Source organism: Phyllobates terribilis, unplaced genomic scaffold (assembly GCF_046119375.1).
Source record: "Phyllobates terribilis strain yellow unplaced genomic scaffold, ASM4611937v1 Scaffold_13__5_contigs__length_258822181, whole genome shotgun sequence".
NCBI classification, from domain to species: domain Eukaryota; kingdom Metazoa; phylum Chordata; class Amphibia; order Anura; family Dendrobatidae; genus Phyllobates; species Phyllobates terribilis.
The window spans coordinates 90,035,179-90,057,957 of record NW_027362773.1 but is presented as its reverse complement, the minus strand read 5'-3'; the positions used below and the strand labels follow the sequence as shown (position 1 = coordinate 90,057,957).

General features: G+C 44.2%; 1 pseudogene; it reads left to right on the top strand.

Moving 5' to 3' along the window:
• Positions 1-1,181: 1,181 nt before the first annotated feature.
• On the top strand, positions 1,182-22,053 carry LOC141173770 (uncharacterized; annotated as a pseudogene).
• Positions 22,054-22,779: the final 726 nt, after the last annotated feature.

Genomic DNA, 22,779 nt, shown 5'->3' with positions numbered 1-22,779 from the left:
ACGGATTAGCCTCTTAAATTCAGGGTGTCAGATCCTTCTCTGCCCTAATCTGTCGGGAGGCCCCCAAATACATTATACAGTTGAACAAACCACTGGGATCAGTGCTTTCATGCAACTTTAGTCTAATGTGTATGGGGGCATTAAAAGGTAACTTATTGGACGCTGCCTTTGGCCTGGCCTAATAGACTTTCGTACATTGCAGGCCCAGACACCATTATTAGGCATTTAAGTATCGTAGTAACTAGGCAGCCACATACTATCGAGTACTTGGGGGAGGAGGGGTATTCAGCTGAACTCTGTCAAACCTTCTTAGATGTCATGTTTGCTTTTGACAGCAGCAAGTGGTTAAACTGGCAGGGTTTTTGTTACAGCTGCACCTGTGCCATCCCTGCGGCGTACATCTATGTTCTGGTGCTCAAAAGAGTTATTTTTTTTAAAACAAACGTTTAATGTATTGAAAAATAACAAAATGTATCTTATACTTTTTGCATGTTTTTTTTCTTTTTTCACAAACTGTTGGTGCCAATTTTCTTTTGAAACATGTTAATATAAAACACTGTACATGGAGACTTTGGCTTCAAATCATTTCTTAATGCAGTGTTTGTGCAAATAAAAAAGCTTTTATAAAAGCCTCAAATTTCTGTGTGTAAATCAGACATGAGATCTAACGTGATAGAAGATTACAGTCCGGGGAAGACGGGAAACATTCATATAGACGGTCGGTGGCGATGTAGTCGGTGACGGACTCTGGCCAATTATATTTCTGGAGCCGTAGTAGAAGATGAAGATATCGTCCTCATCATGAAGTAGTTATTTCTAATGTCGCGTGTAATGAATATCTCCTGCAGTATTGCTAATGTCGATTCCAGTGTCAGTAAATGAGAATGAGAATTAGCGTTATGTAAGATGAGTCTATGTGACACGTATTCAGCTGCAGACTCCGAGGAAGAAACTGCTTGTTGTCTGTGGCCTAAAATATATGTTTTATTAGTAGTTATGAAGAAGAAAGCCAAATACTGTAATATAAACTATAAATCTCATATGTTTCCCTTATTATCTCCAGTAATTGTATTATTGCACAGGATTTTTATGATGGTACATCGGCTCATCTTCTTCTCATTCAGGTCTCTACAATATTGGATCCTCTCAGTGAAAATCTTCTATAGAAGAGAATTTTCCTGATTTACCCATCAAAGATGCATATGGACAGAGACAAGATGGTGGAGAGGATGTTACACCTCACCCTAGAGATTCTTTTTTGGCTCACTGGAGAGGTGAGAGATTCTGATGACGTCACATTACATCATTCTTATCTATGGGAATAACAGATGGACAGAACTGGAGAGGTGAGGACTCTGGAAATGTCTGTAGTCAGCTTTATTAATGTGTCTCTCCATAACCAGGATTACACAGTAATGAAGAAGACCTCTAATAAGCGCTGTCAGGACCCTGTGTCTGAGGAATGGGGAATACCCTTAAGCCTAATCACGGGTCCTCCACCACACACCCTGATACATGAGGACATCAATGACCAGAAGATCCTAGAACTCACCTACAAGATGATTGAGCTGCTGACTGGAAAGGTGACACTGCTGGGAATGCTGGGACATTGCACAGTAAGGCTATGAAGGGATTGGGGGATGATGTTGTCATTGTATGTGTCAGGTTCCTATAAGGTGTCAGGACTTCACTGTCTATTTCTCCATGGAGGAGTGGGAATATTTAGAAGGACACAAAGATCTGTACAAGGACATCATGATGGAGGTTCCCCAGCCCCTCACATCACCAGGTAATAGACAGGATTAAATACACACAGCCTATAATTATCTGTATGTAAAGAATAAATTCAGTTTCTGTATGTGTTTCCTCCAGATCTATCCAGTAAGAGGACAACACTAGAGATATGTCCCCGTCCTCTTCTTCCACAAGACTGTAAACAGCAAGATCCCAATGTTCCTCAGGATCATCAGGTAGATGGAGAAAAGGTTTTATATGATCTCCCCTATGATGTGTAAACGGCTGTGAAAGTCTTGTTTTATCCACCAGTATTATATGCTCTATATTTGTGGCATGAGAATGGTGGAGATGGCAGGATTAGAGCTGATCGTAGATGTGACTTCTCCATCTGTCTTTGACTTTTACAATATTTGTTTCAGGGTGAAGATCTGACCCATATTAATACTACAGAGACATATGTGAGGGGTGATGAGCGGTGTAAAGAGGAGATTCCTACATATGACTACCCAGGTGAGTACTGACCATTAAATGTAGAGAAGTTACCGATTATTCTCAGTCACCGACTGTGGTTGCTTTATCATTAGCGTAGGGTCTGCTGTATCACAATCGTGTGATCACCATTTTGCCTCTAGACCACAACATTCTCCTCCACCCAAAACTTTTCAAATGACTTTGGGTATTGAAAGCCCTTTTCTATAGAACTTACAACCTGGAAAATCCACCTGCACTCTGGGATTAGAAGACGCTGACCGTTACCTGCCCAGATCTGTAATTTGCAAAGCCAAATGACAATGTACGTAGAATGTGCTAACAAGTTAGAAAATCACTTGAAGAAAAATTATGATGGGCCTCTTAGAGAAAGCGGAGGGTAATGATGCTGTTGGCTTCCTAGAACCCTGATATCTTATTGGATGAATCTACCTTCTCTCCCTTCTTTGCTGCTGAATGTGCTCATATGGTCCCTACAAGACCAAGTCCAGTCTTTCTGGCCAAACTCTGCTTTTATAATCGACAAAATTTAATGAGCAGTGAGGGTCAAGTGTGAATTTCTGTACAATAACAACAGAGTTTCCCTTTATCGTGACTTTTCAATTTCTTTTAAAACCAACTAACTTCAAAAAGGATTGAGATAAGCTACATAAAAAAAACATTACACCTGTGCCATGATATATCTCTAAGCTAAATTTAAGACATCTCAGCTCTGCACTATTATAAAAAGTTCTCTTTGAATGTCTAATATTTCTTCTTGAAACTCATTTAATAGAAAACATTGGCCCTTATGATAGTTTAGATTGCCAAGAGCCACCAAGCCCCATAATCTAATTACCCCAGAGAGGTTTCACCACTAGTTACTAATTTTTTTACTGATGAAGACTGTTGAGTTTGATCATTTCAGTAGATGTTATTGTCTATAGTCACAGTTTTTGACTACAGTAGTTAGTGCCCAAAATACTCTGATTTAACCCCTGCTTGTAGATAGTTTTGTGTTCCTAATCAGGCCCCATTTTTCAAATCTATCACGTGTCATTATGTCGTGATAACTTTGGATTTATTCACAAAGGATAGTAGGAAACTAATGGACCTTACAGATTATTTTCCACCTTCTCTTGAATCCGACAATACCCTACATACGGTTGTACACTACTGTCTGGGCACATGGCAGGTTAAGAAGGGAAGGAGCACCATTTAGTTATTTGATTGCAGATCTTGCTGGAACAGTTTGCAGACACAATGTATTGAGGGCGCTGTTCATGTTCACCTGGCAGCTCAAAAGATAGCTTCCACGAACAAGTTTGGCACTCTCTACTCCGTTTTCTAGATCCCACGGATTGCTTTGCTCATCACCCTTTCAACCCCTCTCTATGGATCTGGACTTACACAGAGACCCCTAGGCTTGGGCCACGGTGTTACCTGCTGTTTTGTGGTGTGAGATGGGAAGAAGAATAGTCAGGTAGCCGGGCAGAGAAAAATCAGGAGACACAAGAGTACTCAGTAAATGGGCCCGGGTCACAAATACACAAGCCAGGAGCTCAGCACAGAGGACTGCACCAGAGGAGAACAAGGCTGTATCTGGCAGTTTCCGGCAATATGCTTCCAGCTTTAGTAGGGCGTCGTGATTTCCAGTTGGCACCATGCCCTTTACTGCAGCTGGACAGCACACCAACTCATACTGCCAGACTGGATGGTACTATTGGTCCCAGCAACCCTAATCTTAGTGGCTGGAGAGAACCTGCGCCATCCAGAGCTTCTGGCTCCTATGTCTCCTCCATTACCTGCTCCACCTGCAGAATGAATAAGGCAGCTCCTGGTGACAGAATCAGACGTCACAGGAGCAGATCCAAGAGGAGATGGCACACACCATTTACAGAAGCTCTAATATAACAAAATGGCAGAAAACCAGAGCCGTAAAAATCCCCATAAAGTGATTACGTTTTTGACATTATAAACCTCAGTGAATTAATCTATAGGAGTAGCGACTATTTTTGACTTCTCAGCCACTTTCCAGAAATTAGCACGCAGTGGATGTTGCCGAGTGAAAATTGCAAATATATAATTTCATTCCCCAACACAACACATAGTGCCCAGATTGTGCTCCAGGAGACACACACACACCATAAATTAAGTGGGTTCTTCTCACTGTAGTAATGCTAAATTCATGGTTGCTAAATGTGATTTGGGTACACTGCAAGGCTCAGAAGTGAGGGGGAGATTTGACTTTCTGAGAGTGGATATTGGTGGATAGGTTTATGGAAGCCATGTTGCTTTTTAAGAGCCTTTGAGCTGCTAATGTGGAAACCTCAGTTTTTCCACTGATAGATGAGTGGGGACTTGTTTTTTGTGAGATGAGTTGAAGTTTTTATTATTTTCGCCAACATAACATTGGTGGCTTTTTATTCCATATTTGAGAGGCAGAATAAACAAACAGTTGAACACCATGCTCAACTGGTTCATCCTGTGAGGTTTCTGTGACGAAACAGCTTCTAATCTTAATCAGCCAGACGTCTATGTTTGTTAAGCCAAGAGAAATACACTATTGTGTTTGTATTGACTTGTGAATGTATGTATTTTTCTTTGGCTGGTCAAGCAGGACATACTATTATGTGTATAAACCTAAATGTTGACTTCTTTTTGTCTGGAAACAAAAATGTTTGTTAATATGCTAATTACATATTGTATTAAAGCCAGCTAATTGTTGATTTACAAGAATCCTCCTGCTATACCAACTATGCAAATTGATTAAATGCACAAACAATGAGACGTGAGCCCAGTGGAATAATATCTTCCCTTATTTTTGACCTGTGAATTTGTACTTGAAAGGACAGTTGTAACTATCTAAGGGACATACAGTGAAGGAAATAATTATTTGATCCCTTGCTGTTTTTGTAAGTTTGCCCACTGGCAAAGACATGAACAGTCTATAATTTTAAGGGTAGGTTAAGTTTAACATTGAGAGATAGAATATCCCCCAAAAAATCAAGAAAATCACATTGTATAAATTTGATACATTTATTTGCATTTTGCAGTGAGAAATAAGTATTTGATCCCTCTGACAAACAACATGTAATGCTTGGTGGCAAAACCCTTGTTGGCAAGCACAGCAGTCAGACGTTTTTTGTAGTTGATGATGAGGTTTGCGCACATGTCAGGAGGAATTTTGGTTCACTCCTCTTTGCAGATCATCTCTAAATAATTACAATTTTGATGCTGTCGCTTGGCATCTCAGAGCTTCAACTCCCCCATAACTTTTCTATGGGATTAACCCCTTTAAAGCCCAAGATTTACTAATATGTATCTGCCCTGGGACTTAAGAGCCAGATACGTATTGGTACGTCATGGCGATCCCGCCCGCACACAGGCTGTGCGGGTGCGATTGCCGCCGGGTATCAGCTGATTGTCACAGCTGACACCCGGTGCTATGTGATGGGAGCGGTCCCGCACCTATCGCAGCATTACAGTGGCAAGGGGAGGTGATTGCGATACTCACCTCTCCTGCCAGCATCCAACGATGTCTGCCGCGGCTTCCCGGATGTTGCCATGACGACCCAATGCAGGAAGCAGGAAGATACTTTGGTCATGTGCCGTGCATGACCAAAGTATCTTCTGCATCTGGTGTGTTGACAGCCTGTATAGCACAGGGATGGTGCTCCACCCCTATGCTATACAGGCGATCAGGATAAAAAAAGTGAAAGTCCCATAGTGGGACAAAGAATAAAAGTAAAAAAAAGTGTTAAAAAATGAAAAAAATAAATAAAAACAAATTTGTAAAAAAATATAAAAAATAATAATAATCCACCAAAAATAAAACTATAATGTACCCATCAATAAATATTATTATGAAAAAAAACAACACATATTTCGTATCGCTGCGTCCAGAACGACCTGACCTATAAAACTGTCCTACTAGTTAACCCCTTTAGTGAACACGGTAAAAAAAAAAAAAAAAAACACGAAGCAAAAAACAATGCTTTATCATCATACCGCCAAACAGAAAATGGAATAACATGCGATCAAAAAGACGAATATAAATAAAAATGGTACCCCTGAAAACGTCATCTTGTCCCGCAAAAAAACAAGCTGCCATAGAGCTCCATCAGCCAAAAAATAAAAAAGTTATAGCTCTCATCATAAAGCGATTAAAAAAAAATGTTTTTCTATAAAATAGCTTTTATTGTGTAAAAGCGCCAAAACTTATAAAAACGATATAAATGTGGTACCGCTGTAAATGTACTGACCCGAAAAATAAAGCTGCCTTATCAATTTTACCACACGCGGAACAGAATAAAAAAACATTTAAAAAAAAAATTTCTGAATTGTTGGTTTTTGTTTATTCTGCCTACCAAAAATCGGAACAGAAAGCGATCAAAAAATGTCAAGTGCCTGAAAATGGCACCAATAAAAACGTCAACTCATCCCGCAAAAAACAAGCGTCACATGACTCTGTCGGCCAAAATATGGAAAAATTATAGCTCTCAAAATATGGCGATGCAAAAACTAGATTTTACGAAAAAAGCGTCTTTTAGTGTGTGACAGCTGTCAATCCTAAAAACCCAATATGATCCTGGCATCACTGTAATCGCACCGACCCGAAGAATAAAGTCGTCTAATCACTTATACTGCACGTGGAACGGTGTAAAAAATAAACTCTAGGGTTAGGATTGGGGTTAGGGTTAGGGTTGGGCTAGGGTTAGGGTTGGGGTTAGGGTTCGGCTAGAGTTAGGGTTGTGCTAGGGTTAGGGTTGGGCTAGGGTTGGGGTTGGGGTTAGGGTTGGGCTAGGGTTAGGGTTGAGGTTGGGGTTAGGGTTGGGCTAGGGTTAGTGTTAGGGTTGGGGTTGGTATAGAGTTAGGGTTCAGCTAGGGTTGGGCTAGGGTTAGGGTTCAGGTTAGGTTAGGGTTGGGCTAGGGTTAGGGTTGGGATTTTTTTCAAAAGTGAAAAAGGAAAAAGGTAACAATATGGCAACTAGTGTTGAGCGCAAGTGCTCGCTACTTGAGTTTGCATCGGGTGCTCGGGTATGCACTGAGTATCGTGGGTGCTCAAGTGACATGCTCGAGTCTCCGCCCCATATGCTTCGCGGCCATCAGGGGCACATCCGCTAATTATTCAAGCAAATTTTACATTCAAAAAGTCAAATGGCCCTCCTTCCCTTCCGAACCCTGCTGTGCGCCCAACAAGTGGTTTTCCCCCACATATGGGGTATCTGCTTACTCAGGAGAAATTGCACAACAAACTGCATGGTGCAATTTCTCCTGTTACCCTTATGAAACTGCAAAATTTGGGGCTGAAAAACTTTTTTGTGGGAAAAATGTGACAATTTTATTTTTACGGCTCAATGTTCTAAACTTCTGTGAAGCACCTGGGGGCTCAAGGTGCTCACCACACATCTAGATAAGTTTCCTGAGGGGTCTAGTTTCCAAAATGGTGTCACTTGTGGGGGGTTTCCACTGTTTAGGCACATCAGGGGCTCCCCAATCGCAACATGGCATCTGCTAATTATTCAAGCAAATTTTACATTCAAAAAGTCAAATGTAGGTCCTTCCCTTCCGAACCCTGCTGTGCCCCAAAACAGTGTTTTTTTCCCCACATATTGGGTATCTGCGTGCTCTGGGGAAATTGCACAACAAATTTTGTGGTCCATTTTTTCCTGTTACCCCTGCGAAAATTTTAAAAATTGGGTCTAAAGTAACATTTTTGTGAAAAAAGTTAAATGTTAATTTTTTTCTTCCACATTCCAAAAATTCCTATGAAACACCTGAAGGGTAAATACAATTCTTGGATGTGGTTTTCAGCACTTTGAGGGTTGCAGTTTTTAGAATGGTGTCACTTTTGGGTATTTTCTGTCATAAAGACCCCTCAAAGTGACTTCAAATGTGATGTGGTCCCTAAAAAAATGGTTTTGTAAATAAGAAATCGCTGGTCAACTTTTAAACCTTATACCTCCCTAATAAAAAAAATATTGGTTCCAAAATTGTGCTGATGTAAAGTAGACATGTGGTAAATGTTATTTATTAACTATTTTGTGTGACTTATCTCTCTGAATAAAAATTCATAAAAAATCTAATTTTGAAAATTGCAAAATTGTCAAATTTTCACCAAATTTCCATTTTTTTCTCAAATAAACGCAAGTGATATCGAAGAAATGTTACCACTATCATGAAGTACAATATGTCACGAAAAAACATTCTCAGAATCAGGGAGATCCGTTGAAGCGTTCCAGAGTAATTATCTCATAAAGTGACAGTGGTCAGAATTGTAAAAATTGGCCTAGTCATTAATGTGCAAACCACCTTGGGGCGTAAAGGGGTTAAGGTCTGGAGACTGGCCAGGCCACTCCATGACCTTAAAACAAAAACCACCAAAAAGGCATAATGGAAAAAACGCCAATATAAATAAATTCAATATATTTTATTTAATTAGTCAATCAAGATAAAAAACACAACACAAGTCAAAAAGCCATTAAAAACATTAGAAACAACAACAAAGGGGCTCAAGAGGGGAGAGGGGTATGCCCATAAGGTTAGTATAAATATAGATATCAAAAAACAGTACCCTCTAATAAATGCTGTACAAGCGATGATATAACTAGCACATGCACATATATATACAATTGCATATATCCATCATAGGGATTTGATAATAAATAATGAAAAAATAGCGTTTCATATATAGTATCATAAAAAAAAATAATAATAAAGGGGGTTAGGAAAAAAAAATAAAATAAAATAAAAAAAAAAAAAAAAAAAAAAAAATATATATATATATATATATATATATATATATATATATATATATGTATACAGGGTGGTCCAAAAGTAGGTGGACAGAAAGTGTAATAAGGTTATGAAGGGGGAGATTTATCAAACATGGTGTAAAGTGAAACTGGCTCAGTTGCCCTTAGCAACCAATCAGATTCCGCTTTTCATTCCTCACAGACTCTTTGGAAAATGAAAGGTGGAATCTGATTGGTTGCTAAGGGCAACTGAGCCAGTTTCACAGATCTAGTTTTCACAGATAGATCTCCCCCAAATCTGTTTTCTTTTCAGATAATTCAGATAACACATAATGGCAAATAATTTAAATACAGATCAAAGAAAATGGATTTTAACAGAGTATTGGAAATCTCAAAATGATGAAACCGTTAGAGCAAATTGGGTTGAAACATTTGGTACTCAAGCCCCAAAGAGACAAACCATTTACCGCATTCGTGACAAATTCAATGCCACCGGCTCAATCCTTAATGCTCCAAAAACTGCTCGACCCAAAACAGTCTGTACAGAAGACAATAAACAACTTGTTGCTGAAACATTTGTTCAGAATCCAAAAAAGTCACCAGAAGAGCCTCTTTGGAATTGTGAATTTCACGAGTTTCTATCATGCGAATCCTGAAATCTATTGGGTGGAAAGCTTATCGTCCACGTCTAATTCATGGTTTATTGGAGGATGATCCAGACAGGCGGCTGCAATTTAGTGAGATTATACTTAACAAAATTGAAGAAAATCCAGTAATTTTAGATAACATTATGTGGCGTGATGAAGCTTCTTTCAAATTATCCGGCCATATTAACAGACATAATTGTATTTACTGGTATAATGAGAACATGCATTTAACATTAGAGCAACAACTAAATGAGCCTGGTGTCAATGTTTGGGGTGGTATTTCAAGTTTTGATGTTTTAGGACCAATATTTTTTGATGGAACATTCACAGGAGATAAGTATCTCAAAATTCTAACGAATCAAGTTGTTCCCCAGTTACAGCAACAGCCTAATTCAAATGTTATTATTTTCTGTCCACCTACTTTTGGACCACCCTGTATACAGTACAGACCAAAAGTTTGGACAGACCTTCTCATTTAAAGTTTTTCTGTATTTTCATGACTTTGAAAATTGTACATTCACACTGAAGGCATCAAAACTATGAGTTAACACATGTGGAATTATATACTTAACAAAAAAGTGTGAAACAACTGAAAATATGTTGTAGCGTCGGCGTCCCTGCCTCCTGCTAGGCAGGGACGCTGTTCCCCTCACCTCTCCGCTCTGTGCCCGGCGTCTTCCTCCCGCTCTGCTGGCAGCGCGCGCTGCTTCCCGGCCACGGTGCTTAGGGCGCGCGCGCTCCCCCTCTCTTAAAGGGGCCGTGCGCGCCGTCCTAAGGAGTCCCCGGCCAATGGCCGGAGGACTTCACCATATATAAGGCACCTCCTCCAAAATGGAGGTGCCCGAGCAATGTTGTTGCAAAGCCTTCACTCTGCTTCAGCCCTCAGGTCCCGTTTCCAGTTACCTGCCAGATTCCTGCCTGTTACCTGCCAGTCACCTGCCAGATTCCTGCCTGTTACCTGCCAGTCACCTGCCAGATTCCTGCTTGATACCTGCCAGATATCCGTTTACCTGCTTGCAAGCCTGCGGTCCGACGGTCTGCCTTCCGACACCTGTCAGTCTGTCTATGGACCAGCCTGCCCGCTCACCTGGGAGCGCTCATCTGCTACCTGCCTGCTAGCCTACCTGGAGGCTCCGCCGTCACTTGCCGTGACCACCTGCCTGTCCAGAGACTCTTGTCTGCTCACCTGGGAGCGCTCATCTGCTACCTGCCTGCTAGCCTACCTGGAGGCTCCGCCGTCACTTGCCGTGACCACCTGCCTGTCCAGAGACTCTCGCCTGCTCACCTGGGAGCGCTCACCTGCTACCTGCCTGCTAGCCTACCTGGAGGTTCTGCCGTCACTAGCCGTGACCACCTGCCTGTCCAGAGACTCTCGCCCGCTCACCTGGGAGCGCTCACCAGTCACCTGCCTGCTGTCCTTCTACCCAGAGACTGTCCCTGTCACTTGCCGTGAGTACCCGTCCTTTTCCCAGAGACTGTCCCTGTCATTTGCCGTGACTACCTGCCCGTCTTCCCTGGGAGCCACCCGCTTCCTTACAAGGACCGCCCCCTTGTATAGTTGCTCAGAGGTTCCGCCTCCCAGACCCGTTACAGTTTGCTCGGGCCATGGAATCCGGTGGCACCCAAGCTCCCTCGCTCTCGGACCTATGTCATGAACTGTCCCGTCAGAGGTCCCAACAGGAGTCCATCCTGAGTCACCTGCGGAGTGTCAACTCTCGCCTGGACACTCTGTCTGCTCCACCTGCAACCACCGCTAGTGTCATGACTCGCACCCCGGCAGCGCCGCTGCCCACCAATACCATGGTATCCTGTCCCGGACCCCGGTTTTCTGCACCTCCTCGTTTCGGAGGTGACTCCGCTCAAGCTCGGGGCTTCATAAACCAGTGCACCCTGCACTTTGAACTCTTGTCCCACCAGTTTATCTCCGACCGGTCCAAAGTAGCCTTTATCATGTCCCACCTCACGGGGGAGGCTCTGGCTTGGCTAAATCCTCTGTGGGAGAGAGGAGATCCCCTGGTGTCCGACCTGCCAGCCTTTCTCACGGCTTTCCGGAAAGTCTTCGACGAACCCGGACGGAAGACCTCATCCGCATCGTCTCTGCTACGCCTCCGTCAAGGAGATCTCACCGTGGGCCAATATGCCATACGGTTCCGTACCCTTGCTTCGGAGCTGGCCTGGGATAACGACGCTCTGGTGTCTGTCTTCTCGGAAGGTCTGTCCGGCCGTATTAAAGATGAACTCGCCTGTCGGGACATTCCTACCACTCTCGACGACTTAATAACACTTGCCACCCGGATTGACATCCGATTCCAGGAGCGCGCCAAAGAGGTCACCCATGAGAGGAGGTTTCCACGTCTAGCCCCCACCTTCCAGAAACCCGTCACTCCCTCCGTTACTCCCCAGGCACACTCACCTGAGCCTATGCAGGTCGACCAGACCAAGATGGTCAAAACCCGTCAAGACTTACGCCGTGCCGAGGGGAGCTGCTTCTACTGTGGCAGTAAGGAGCACCGGATCCGTTCCTGCCCAGAGAGGTCGGGAAACGCCTGTGTCTAGGATCGCTCAGAGAGGTCGCCCTAGACAAAAGTAAACCCTCTCCATCTCTGATGCTGTCAGTCTCTATCACCTGCGGAGAGAACCGTTATTTCGAACTGGCTCAACTTGACTCAGGAGCAGCTGGAAATCTCATTTCTCAGTCTCTGGTAGAGAAATACCGCATTCCCACCAAACCTCTGGCCGTACCTTTATCTGTCGCCGCCGTGGATGGGGGCCTCTTACCACATCCCATCCAACTCATAACCGAATCCATAACTCTGCAGGTGGGAATGCTGCATTCTGAGAGCATCTCCTTTCATGTTCTGCCTGGACTCTCTCACACACTCTTGTTAGGCCTACCTTGGCTCCAGAAACATGCACCCGTGCTTGACTGGCAGACCGGAGAAGTCCTTCGCTGGGGACAGGACTGCCATAGGACTTGTCTAGTTTCCGTTCATCCTGCTCGTCCTTCTCCTACCCCAGTCAGTCTACCCGGTCTACCGGTTCCCTATTGGTCTTATGCGGATGTCTTCAATAAAAAAGAAGCAGAGACATTACCCCCTCATAGAAGATAAGATTGTCCAATCGACCTGATACCCGGCTCTACTCCTCCCCGTGGGCGTATCTACCCTTTGTCCGCAGCGGAAACCCGGTCCATGTCAGAATATATTGAGGAGAATCTGGCCCGGGGATTTATCCGGAAATCTACCTCCCCGGCGGGAGCAGGCTTCTTCTTCATCAAAAAGAAGGACGGCTCACTCCGTCCATGTATAGATTATAGAGGCCTTAACCAGATTACAGTGAAGAATAAATACCCCCTCCCGCTCATTACTGAATTATTTGACCGCCTGAGGGGGGCTAGAATCTTCACCAAACTGGATCTCCGTGGGGCGTATAACCTGGTCCGTATCCGTCAGGGGGATGAGTGGAAGACGGCATTCAACACCCGGGACGGCCACTATGAGTACCTTGTAATGCCCTTCGGTCTCTGTAACGCTCCTGCCGTCTTTCAAGAGTTGGTCAATGACATCTTCCGTGACCTTCTCTACTCCTGCGTGGTGGTGTACCTGGACGACATCTTGGTCTTCTCTCCGGACCTTCCTACTCACCGGAGGGATGTTCGTCAGGTTCTGCTCAGGCTCAGGCAGAACCACCTCTACGCTAAATATGAGAAGTGCATCTTTGAGCAGACCTCTCTCCCATTTCTGGGCTACATAATCTCTCAGACCGGCCTACAAATGGATCCTGAGAAACTGTCTGCCATCCAGAAGTTTCCCCGACCAGAGGGGTTGAAGGCTATTCAGCGGTTCCTGGGCTTCGCCAACTATTACCGCCTCTTCATACCGCACTTCTCTTCCCGGACTGCCCCTATCTCTGCGCTCACCCGTAAGGGTACTAATCCCAGAAGATGGCCGCCCGAAGCTGAGGAGGCCTTTCTCTCCTTAAAACAGGCCTTCTCCTCCGGTGCTGCATCGTCCGGACGGCAACAAACAATTCTTCCTAGAAGTTGACGCTTCCTCCTCCGGAGCCGGGGCGGTACTTACCCAAAAGTCATCTTCTGGAAGAATGGTAACCTGCGGTTTTTTTTCCAAACTCTTTTCCTCTTCTGAGCGCAACTATTCTATTGGAGACCGTGAATTGTTAGCCATTAAGCTGGCATTGGAGGAGTGGCGTTACCTGCTCGAGGGGGCTCTTCACCCGGTAATAATTTACACAGACCACAAGAACTTGGCTTAGCTTCAGAGCGCCCAGAGACTTAACCCGCGCCAAGCCCGGTGGTCCTTGTTTTTTGCCCGCTTTGATTTTGTTCTTCATTTTCGCCCGGCAGACAAAAACATCAAAGCTGACGCCTTGTCCCGATCCTTCCTGGTATCTGATCTAGAGGAGGAACCTAAGCACATCATTGATCCCGCCAGAGTAATGCAAGTGGCTCCCGTGAATCTAAATCGTCTCCCTCCCGGTAAGACGTTTGTAACTGTACCTGATCGGAAGAAAGTCCTACACTGGGGTCACTCGTCTAAGCTAGCTGGCCACGCCGGTCAGAAAAAGACCCTCCAGCTCATTACCCGGCATTACTGGTGGCCTACCCTGCACAAGGATGTAATAGACTTTGTTTCTGCCTGTGTGTCCTGCGCCCGCAACAAAGTTCCGAGACACCTGCCAGCCGGTCGCCTTCTTCCTCTTCCAGTACCTGCTGCCCCGTGGCAGCATATTGCTATAGAATTTATAACGGATCTTCCTGTCTCTGCCGGTTGTACGGTCATTTGGGTGGTCGCTGATCGCTTCTCCAAGATGGCGCACTTCATTCCCCTGCCGGGTCTCCCGTCTGCTCCTGAACTGGCTAAAGACTTTATCCGCCACATCTTCCGTCTCCATGGCCTGCCCCTCCACATCGTGTCAGATCGTGGGGTTCAGTTCACCTCACGCTTCTGGAGAGCCACATGTAAGTTGCTTGACGTCACTCTGGACTTCTCCTCCGCTTACCATCCACAGTCCAATGGTCAAGTGGAGCGGATCAATCAGAACCTGACCAGTTACCTCCGGCACTTCGTTAATGCCCACCATTCGGACTGGGTGGATCTCCTACCATGGGCCGAGTTCTCTTACAATAATCACGAGAGCGAATCTTCCTCCAAATCCCCGTTTTTTGTAGTCTTCGGTCAGCATCCTCGGATCCCATTTCCCGTCTCCACCTCGGTGGACAATCCGGTTGCGGAATCTCTCGTTCGCGAATTCTCCTCCATTTGGGAGAGTACCCGATCCGCACTCCTTCAGTCGTCCGAACGGATGAAAAAATACGCTGACAAGAAACACCTGGATCCTCCACAATTCCGTCCTGGAGATAAAGTCTGGCTCTCGTCCAAATATGTCCGGCTCAAGATTCCCTCCTACAAGTTAGGGCCTCGGTTCATCGGCCCACTGGAAGTTATCAAACAGATCAACCCGGTGGCCTATAAATTAAAACTCCCAGCCAACTTGCGGATCCCTAACTCCTTCCATGTATCTCTCCTCAAACCCGTGGTACTTAACTCTTTTTCCAAGTCTACAGGTACGCCTCCTGCTCCGGTTTCCGCTGAGAACGAGTTTGAGGTAGAGAACATTCTGGCCACCAAAAGGGTAAGAGGAAAAACCTTTTTTCTGGTAGATTGGAAGGGGTTTGGTCCTGAGGAGAGAACGTGGGAGCCCCGGGAGAACATCCATGCTCCCCCTCTCTTAAAGGGGCCGCACGCGCCATCCTAAGGAGTCCCCGGCCAATGGCCGGAGGACTTCACCATATATAAGGCACCTCTTCCAAAATGGAGGTGCCCGAGCAATGTTGTTGCAAAGCCTTCACTCTGCTTCAGCCCTCAGGTCCCATTTCCAGTTACCTGCCAGTTACCTGCCAGATTCCTGCCTGTTACCTGCCAGTCACCTGCCAGATTCCTGCCTGTTACCTGCCAGTCACCTGCCAGATTCCTGCTTGATACCTGCCAGATATCCATTTACCTGCTTGCAAGCCTGCGGTCCGACGGTCTGCCTTCCGACACCTGTCAGTCTGTCTATGGACCAGCCTGCCCGCTCACCTGGGAGCGCTCATCTGCTACCTGCCTGCTAGCCTACCTGGAGGCTCCGCCGTCACTTGCCGTGACCACCTGCCTGTCCAGAGACTCTTGTCTGCTCACCTGGGAGCGCTCATCTGCTACCTGCCTGCTAGCCTACCTGGAGGCTCCGCCGTCACTTGCCGTGACCACCTGCCTGTCCAGAGACTCTCGCCTGCTCACCTAGGAGCGCTCACCTGCTACCTGCCTGCTAGCCTACCTGGAGGCTCTGCCGTCACTAGCCGTGACCACCTGCCTGTCCAGAGACTCTCGCCCGCTCACCTGGGAGCGCTCACCAGTCACCTGCCTGCTGTCCTTCTACCCAGAGACTGTCCGTGTCACTTGCCGTGAGTACCCGTCCTTCTACCCAGAGACTGTCCCTGTCACTTGCCATGACTACCTGCCCGTCTTCCCTGGGAGCCACCCGCTTCCTTACAAGGACCGCCCCCTTGTATAGTTGCTCAGAGGTTCCGCCTCCCAGACCCGTTACATATGTCTTATATTCTAGGTTCTTCAAAGTAGCCACCTTTTGCTTTGATGACTGCTTTGCACACTCTTGGCATTCTCTTGATGAGCTTCAAGAGGTAGTCACCGGAAATGGTTTTCACTTCACAGGTGTGCCCTGTCAGGTTTAATAAGTGGGATTTCTTGCCTTATAAATGGGGTTGGGACCATCAGTTGTGTTGTGCAGAAGTCTGGTGGATACACAGCTGATAGTCCTACTGAATAGACTGTTAGAATTTGTATTATGGCAAGAAAAAAGCAGCTAAGTAAAGAAAAACGAGTGGCCATCATTACTTTAAGAAATGAAGGTCAGTCAGTCCAAAAAATTGGGAAAACTTTGAAAGTGTCCCCAAGTGCAGTTGCAAAAACCATCAAGCACTACAAAGAAACTGGCTCACATGAGGACAGCCCCAGGAAAGGAAGACCAAGAGTCACCTCTGCTTCTGAGGATAAGTTTATCCGAGCCACCAGCCTCAGAAATCGCAGGTTATCAGCAGATCAGATTAGAGACCAGGTCAATGCCACACAGAGTTCTAGCAGCAGACACATCTCTTCAATAACTGTTAGAGGAGTCTTTGTGCAGCAGGCCTTCATGGTAAAATAGCTGCTAGGAAACCACTGCTAAGGACAGGCAACAAGCAGAAGAGACTTGTTTGGGCTAAAGAACACAAGGAATGGACATTAGACCAGTGGAAATCTGTGCTTTGGTCTGATGAGTCCAAATTTGAGATCTTTGGTTCCAACCACCGTGTCTTTGTGCGATGCAGAAAAGGTGAACGGATGGACGCTACATGCCTGGTTCCCACCGTGAAGCATGGAGGAGGAGGTGTGATGGTGTGGGGGTGCTTTGCTGGTGACACTGTTGGGGATTTATTCAAAATTGAAGGCATACTGAACCAGCATGGCTACCACAGCATCTTGCAGCGGCATGCTATTCCATCCGGTTTGCGTTTTGTTGGACCATCATTTATTTTCCAACAGTACAATGACCTCAAACACACCTCCAGGCTGTGTAAGGGCTGTTTGACCAAGAAGGAGAGTGATGGGGTGCTACGCCAGATGACCTGACCTCCACAGTCACCAGACCTGAACCCAATTGAGATGGTTTGGGGTGAGCTGCACCGCAGAGTGAAGGCAAAAGGGCCAACAACTGCTAAGCATCTCTGGGAACTCCTTCAAGATTGTTGGAAGACCATTTCCGGTGGCTACCTCTTGAAGCTTATCAAAAGAATTCCAAGAGTGTGCAAAACAGTCATCAAAGCAAAAGGTGGCTACTTTGAAGAACCTAGATTATAAGACATATTTTCAGTTGTTTCACACTTTTTTGTTAAGCATATAATTCCACATGTGTTAATTCATAGTTTTGATGCCTTCAGTGTGAATGTACTATTTTCATAGTCATGAAAATACAGAAAAATCTTTAAATGAGAAGGTGTGTCCACACTTTTGGTCTGTACTGTGTATGTATGTATATATATATATATATATCAACTTTATTTGAAGTGCTAGTGCAAAGAAACATACACAAACACATTTAAATATACATAAATATGCATGTACTAAATTGATAATAAATATTCATTTCATATATAGAGAGATAATACTTCCCACCTTCCCATAATGGCTACAGCGAAAGGGATCAAAATAGAAAAATTATTCAGAACATACCCCAGCCCGTTCACACAACTCCAATGGCCATTTCGCTCCTGCTTCCTCAGAGAGTGACTCCATGACCTTACTGTGCTTCTTTTTGAGCCACTCCTTTGTTGCCTTGGCTGTATGCTTTGGGTCATTGTCTTGCTGGAAGACACAGCCAATACACAGCCAAGACCCATCTTCAATGCTCTTACTGAGGGAAGGAGGTTGTTGGCCAAAATCTCGCGATACATGACCCCATCCATACGGTGCAGTCGTCTTGTCCCTTTTGCAGAAAAACACCCCCCAAAGTATAATGTTTCCCCCACCATGCTTAATGGTTGGGACAATGTTCTTAGGGTTGTACTCATCCTTCTTCTTCCACCAAACACAGCGAGTTGAGTTAATGCCAAAGAGCTCAAATTTTGTCTCATCTGACCTCAGCACCTTCTCCCAATGACTCACAGAATCATCCAAGTGTTCATTGGCAAACTTCAGACGGGCCTGCACATGTGTCTTATTGAGCAAGGGGACCTTACGGGAACTGCAGGATTTTAAACTTTTAAGGCATAATGTGTTACCAATGGTTTTCTTGGTGACTGTGGTCCCAGCTGCCTTGAGATCATTAACAAGATCCCCCCGTGTAATTTTAGGCTGATCTCTCACCTTCCTCATGATCAAGGATACCCCACGAGGTGAGATTTTGCATGGTGCCCCAGATCGATGTCGGTTGACAGTCATTTTGTATTTACCGTATTCCATTTTCTTACTATGGCACCCAGTTGTCTCCTTCTCGCCCAGAGTCTTAATTATGGTTTTGTAGCCCATTCCAGCTTTGGCCAGGACTAAGATCTTGTCCCTGACATCCTTAGAAAGCTCTTTGGTCTTGCCCATGTTGTAGAGGTCTGAGTCTGACTGATTAACTGAGTCTGTGGACAGGAGTCTTTTATACAGGTGAGTATGAAAGACAGCTGTCTTTTAATGCAGGCAGAGAGTTGATTAGGAGCGTCTAACTGGTCTGTCGGAGCCAAAACTCATAATGGTTTGTAGGGGATCAAATACTTATTTCTCACTGCACAATGCAAAAAAATTATCTAATACAATGTGATTTTCTTGATTATTTTTTGGATATTCTAGCTCTCAATGTTAAAATTAACCTACCCTTAAAATTATACACTGTTCATGTCTTTGTCAGTGGGCAAACTTACAAAAACAGCAAGGGATCAAATACTTATTTCCCCCACTGTATGTAGCAGTCAGAATTAAAATAGAGAATCAAAGATCAGAGAGACTTCAGGACATCAGCTTGGCAGCATGGCTCCATCCAGAGAGACACAGATTTGGATTCTACATGGTTCCGGCCTAAGGGTACACGGCCCTGACTGGAAAGATACGGATCTGCTCCAATGACCATCAGAGCGCCCATGGATACTTTTGGGGAGACCAGGTTGGGACGATGAAGTCACCTGGCCCCATAGATATGTTGTTTGGGGTTGCCAGGTGGGACCCTCCAGTCACCTGGAACCAATGGAGACATTCGGAGAAGCCAGATTGGGACCCGCCAGTCATCTGGCTCCATGGAAACTCTCGTAGACCAAGGTGGGACCCTTGTGTTCCCTGGTCTTTTAGCTCGATGGACTATCAGCTTCCGAAGCTACCTCCTCTGTGTGGGGGCCCGCCAAAAGTGGGAGGCCACCGGTTGAGGAAGTTGGGCATGGAAGTTCCAGAGTCGCAGCTGTTCTACTCCTAGGCGGGCTAGCGGAAGAGTGAGACTGTGTAATTTTGCACCATCTTGGGTATTTGCTGGAACTGTTTTATGTGTTTATTGTCCGTTTGGTGGTTGAATAAAGTATTGCCGCACTGTTTTACCCTCACCCTGTTTTGTCTGAGCAGTATTATGCCCATGGAAGACCCTGGGTCTTCACAGTTTCTTATTAGACTATGAACTGTCATTGTCTTGGTGAATAATTCTATATTTTTACAAAACTTACTATTTTTACGGAGAGTTTAAGTAGAAATGTCCAAAAATATAAAATTCAAAGATATTTTTTGTTCAAATATAACAATTGGCTTTATTCTTGGCAGATGACTGTAGCAGGAGATCAGAGGGACAGCTGGTATCTTCAATTTTTAAATCAGATGTTCTAGAGATCCCACAGTATACAACTGAATTGAATGCCATTACTCCAGATGTACCATCATTCCTTCACAGCAAAGATCTGTCATCTGAGCCTTTGAAACAGGTCCTGTCTTCGGATTTATTACCAACTACTAAGGAAAATCAAAGTCACAAAATAAACATTAAAAAACAAATTGCTCCTAAAGCAAAGATGCCATTTTCATGTTCAGAATATGGGAATAGTTTTCCCCTCGAAAAGTGTTTTCCTAAATGTCAAAAAATTCCCAAAGCAGAAAATAGATTTTCTTGCTTCAAGTGTGGGAAATGTTTTAGCCAGAAATCAAATCTAGTTAGGCATGAGAGAACCGACACAGGGGAGAAGCCTTTTTCCTGTGCAGAATGTGAGAAATGTTTTAACCGGAAAAGTAATCTTGTAATACACCAGAAAACTCACAGAGGTGAGAAGCGCTATTCATGTTCAGAATGTGGGAAGTGTTTTAATGATAAATCATATTTTGTTAAGCACCAGAGAACTCACACAGGTGAGAAGCCTTATTCATGTTCAGAATGTGGGAAGTGTTTTAACCAGAAAGGGCATCTTGATAGCCACTGGAGAACCCACACGGGGGAGAAGCCTTTTTCCTGTTCAGAATGTGGGAAATGTTTTAACCACAAATCAAATTTTGTTAAGCACCAGAGAACTCACACTGGGGAGAAGCCTTTTTCCTGTTCAGAATGTGGGAAATGTTTTACAGTGAAATCAAATTTTGTAAATCACCAGCAAACTCACACAGGGGAGAAGCCTTTTTCATGTTCAGAATGTGGAAAATGTTTTAACCGGAAATGGAATCTTGTTATACACCAAAGAACTCACACAGGGGAGAAGCCTTTTTCATGTTCAGAATGTGGGAAATGTTTTAACCAGAAATCAGATTTTGTTAAGCACCAGAGAACTCACACAGGGGAGAAGCCTTTTTCATGTTCAGAATGTGGGAAATGTTTTATCAAGAAATCAAATCTTCTTAGTCACCAGAGAACTCACACAGGGGAGAAACCTTTTTCCTGTTCAGAATGTGGTAAATGTTTTAACCATAAATCACGTCTTGTTGAGCACCAGCGAACTCACACAGGGATGAAGCCTTTTTAATGTTCAGAATGTGGAAAATGTTGTAACCACAAATCAAATTTTGTTAAGCACCAGCCAACTCACACAGGGGAGAAGCCTTTTTCATGTTCATAATGTGGGAAATGTTTTGTGATGAAATCATCTCTTTTTAGTCACCAAAGAATTCACACAAGGGAGAAGCCTTTTTCATGTTCTTAATGTGGGAAATGTTTTACACAGAAATCAACTCTTAATAAACATCAGAGAAGTCACACAGGGGAGAAGCCCTTTTCATGTTCAGAATATTGGAAATTGTTTAAACTGAAAATTGTATAGTCTTAAAGGAGTTGTCCACTACTAGGACAACCCCTTGTCATTCCTCATGTTTGACCTCGTTAAAATGAAAAAACTCATAATCACCTTCTGTGTCAGCGCCGTTCTAGTGATGTTGAGACTTGCATTCCCGGGGCTCATGTGAGGTTGCTACATCACACAAGTCCTGCCCCCAATCGGCTTCAGTTGGCTTCACTGTCGCCGCCTTTGGACTTGTTGAACATCAACAAGAAGCCAGGGCTCCAGCTGCTCTTGGACTTCCTCTTAATGTTTGATTTGTTTGAAGGTGGGGACAGTAACGCCAGCACTGATTGGGCGCAAGGCTCACAATTACCTCACATGAGCCTTGGGAATGTAAATGATGACACTTCTGGATTGGGAAGTTTGTGTAATTGTTTTTATTTTAACAGGATCAAGCATGGGGAATGAGAAGGGGTTGTCAAAGTAGTGGATAACCCCTTTAAACATCAAAAATCCCACATAGAGACTAGTCATTATCATACCTAGAGTGTGAAAAATGATTTTCTAGAAAATCATATCTTGTTGACCATCAAAAACAATTCAGACAGGGAGAGAAACTATATTTGTTATTGGCAAACTGTACAAAAACAGATAACTGACATTTGTATAATTAAATGAGATAGAGCTATTGCTTTAAAACTGACTTTATTTTTTGGACTATAAGACACACTTTTAGCAAAAAAAAAATCTTGCTACTAATTGAGGCGTCTTGCAGACTGGAGGCAGATTTCTGTGACAGAGGAGAACAATGAGACAGTGTCCTTCCTGATCACTGAAAGAACCGCTTTCTCTCCTCCAGCTCAACACTTATCTAACTGATTGGTGCAGAGCATGAGAGGAAGGTATCGGGACCTGCACAGAGGCTGCACGTCCTGAGTGAGCAGCTGAAGAACCTTCCACCCAACTAGCTCAAGGACCTTTCAGATCATGTAATCAATCACATGATCTTGAAGGAACTACAACATGGGGTCATGTTTGTGTATATATAGTGTATGTGTATACAAATGTGTATATTTAGTAGAGCTGTATATACAGTACAGATCAAAAGTTTGGACACACCTTCTCATTTAAAGATTTTTCTGTATTTTCATGACTTTGAAAATTGTACATTCACACTGAAGGCATCAAAACTATGAATTAACACATGTGGAATTATATACTTAACAAAAAAGTGTGAAACAACTGAAAATATGTCTTATATTCTAGGCTCTTCAAAGTAGCCACCTTTTGCTTTGATGACTGCTTTGCACACTCTTGGCATTCTCTTGATGAGCTTCAAGAAGTAGTCACCGAAAATGGTTTTCAATTCACAGGTGTGCCCTGTCAGGTTTAATAAGTG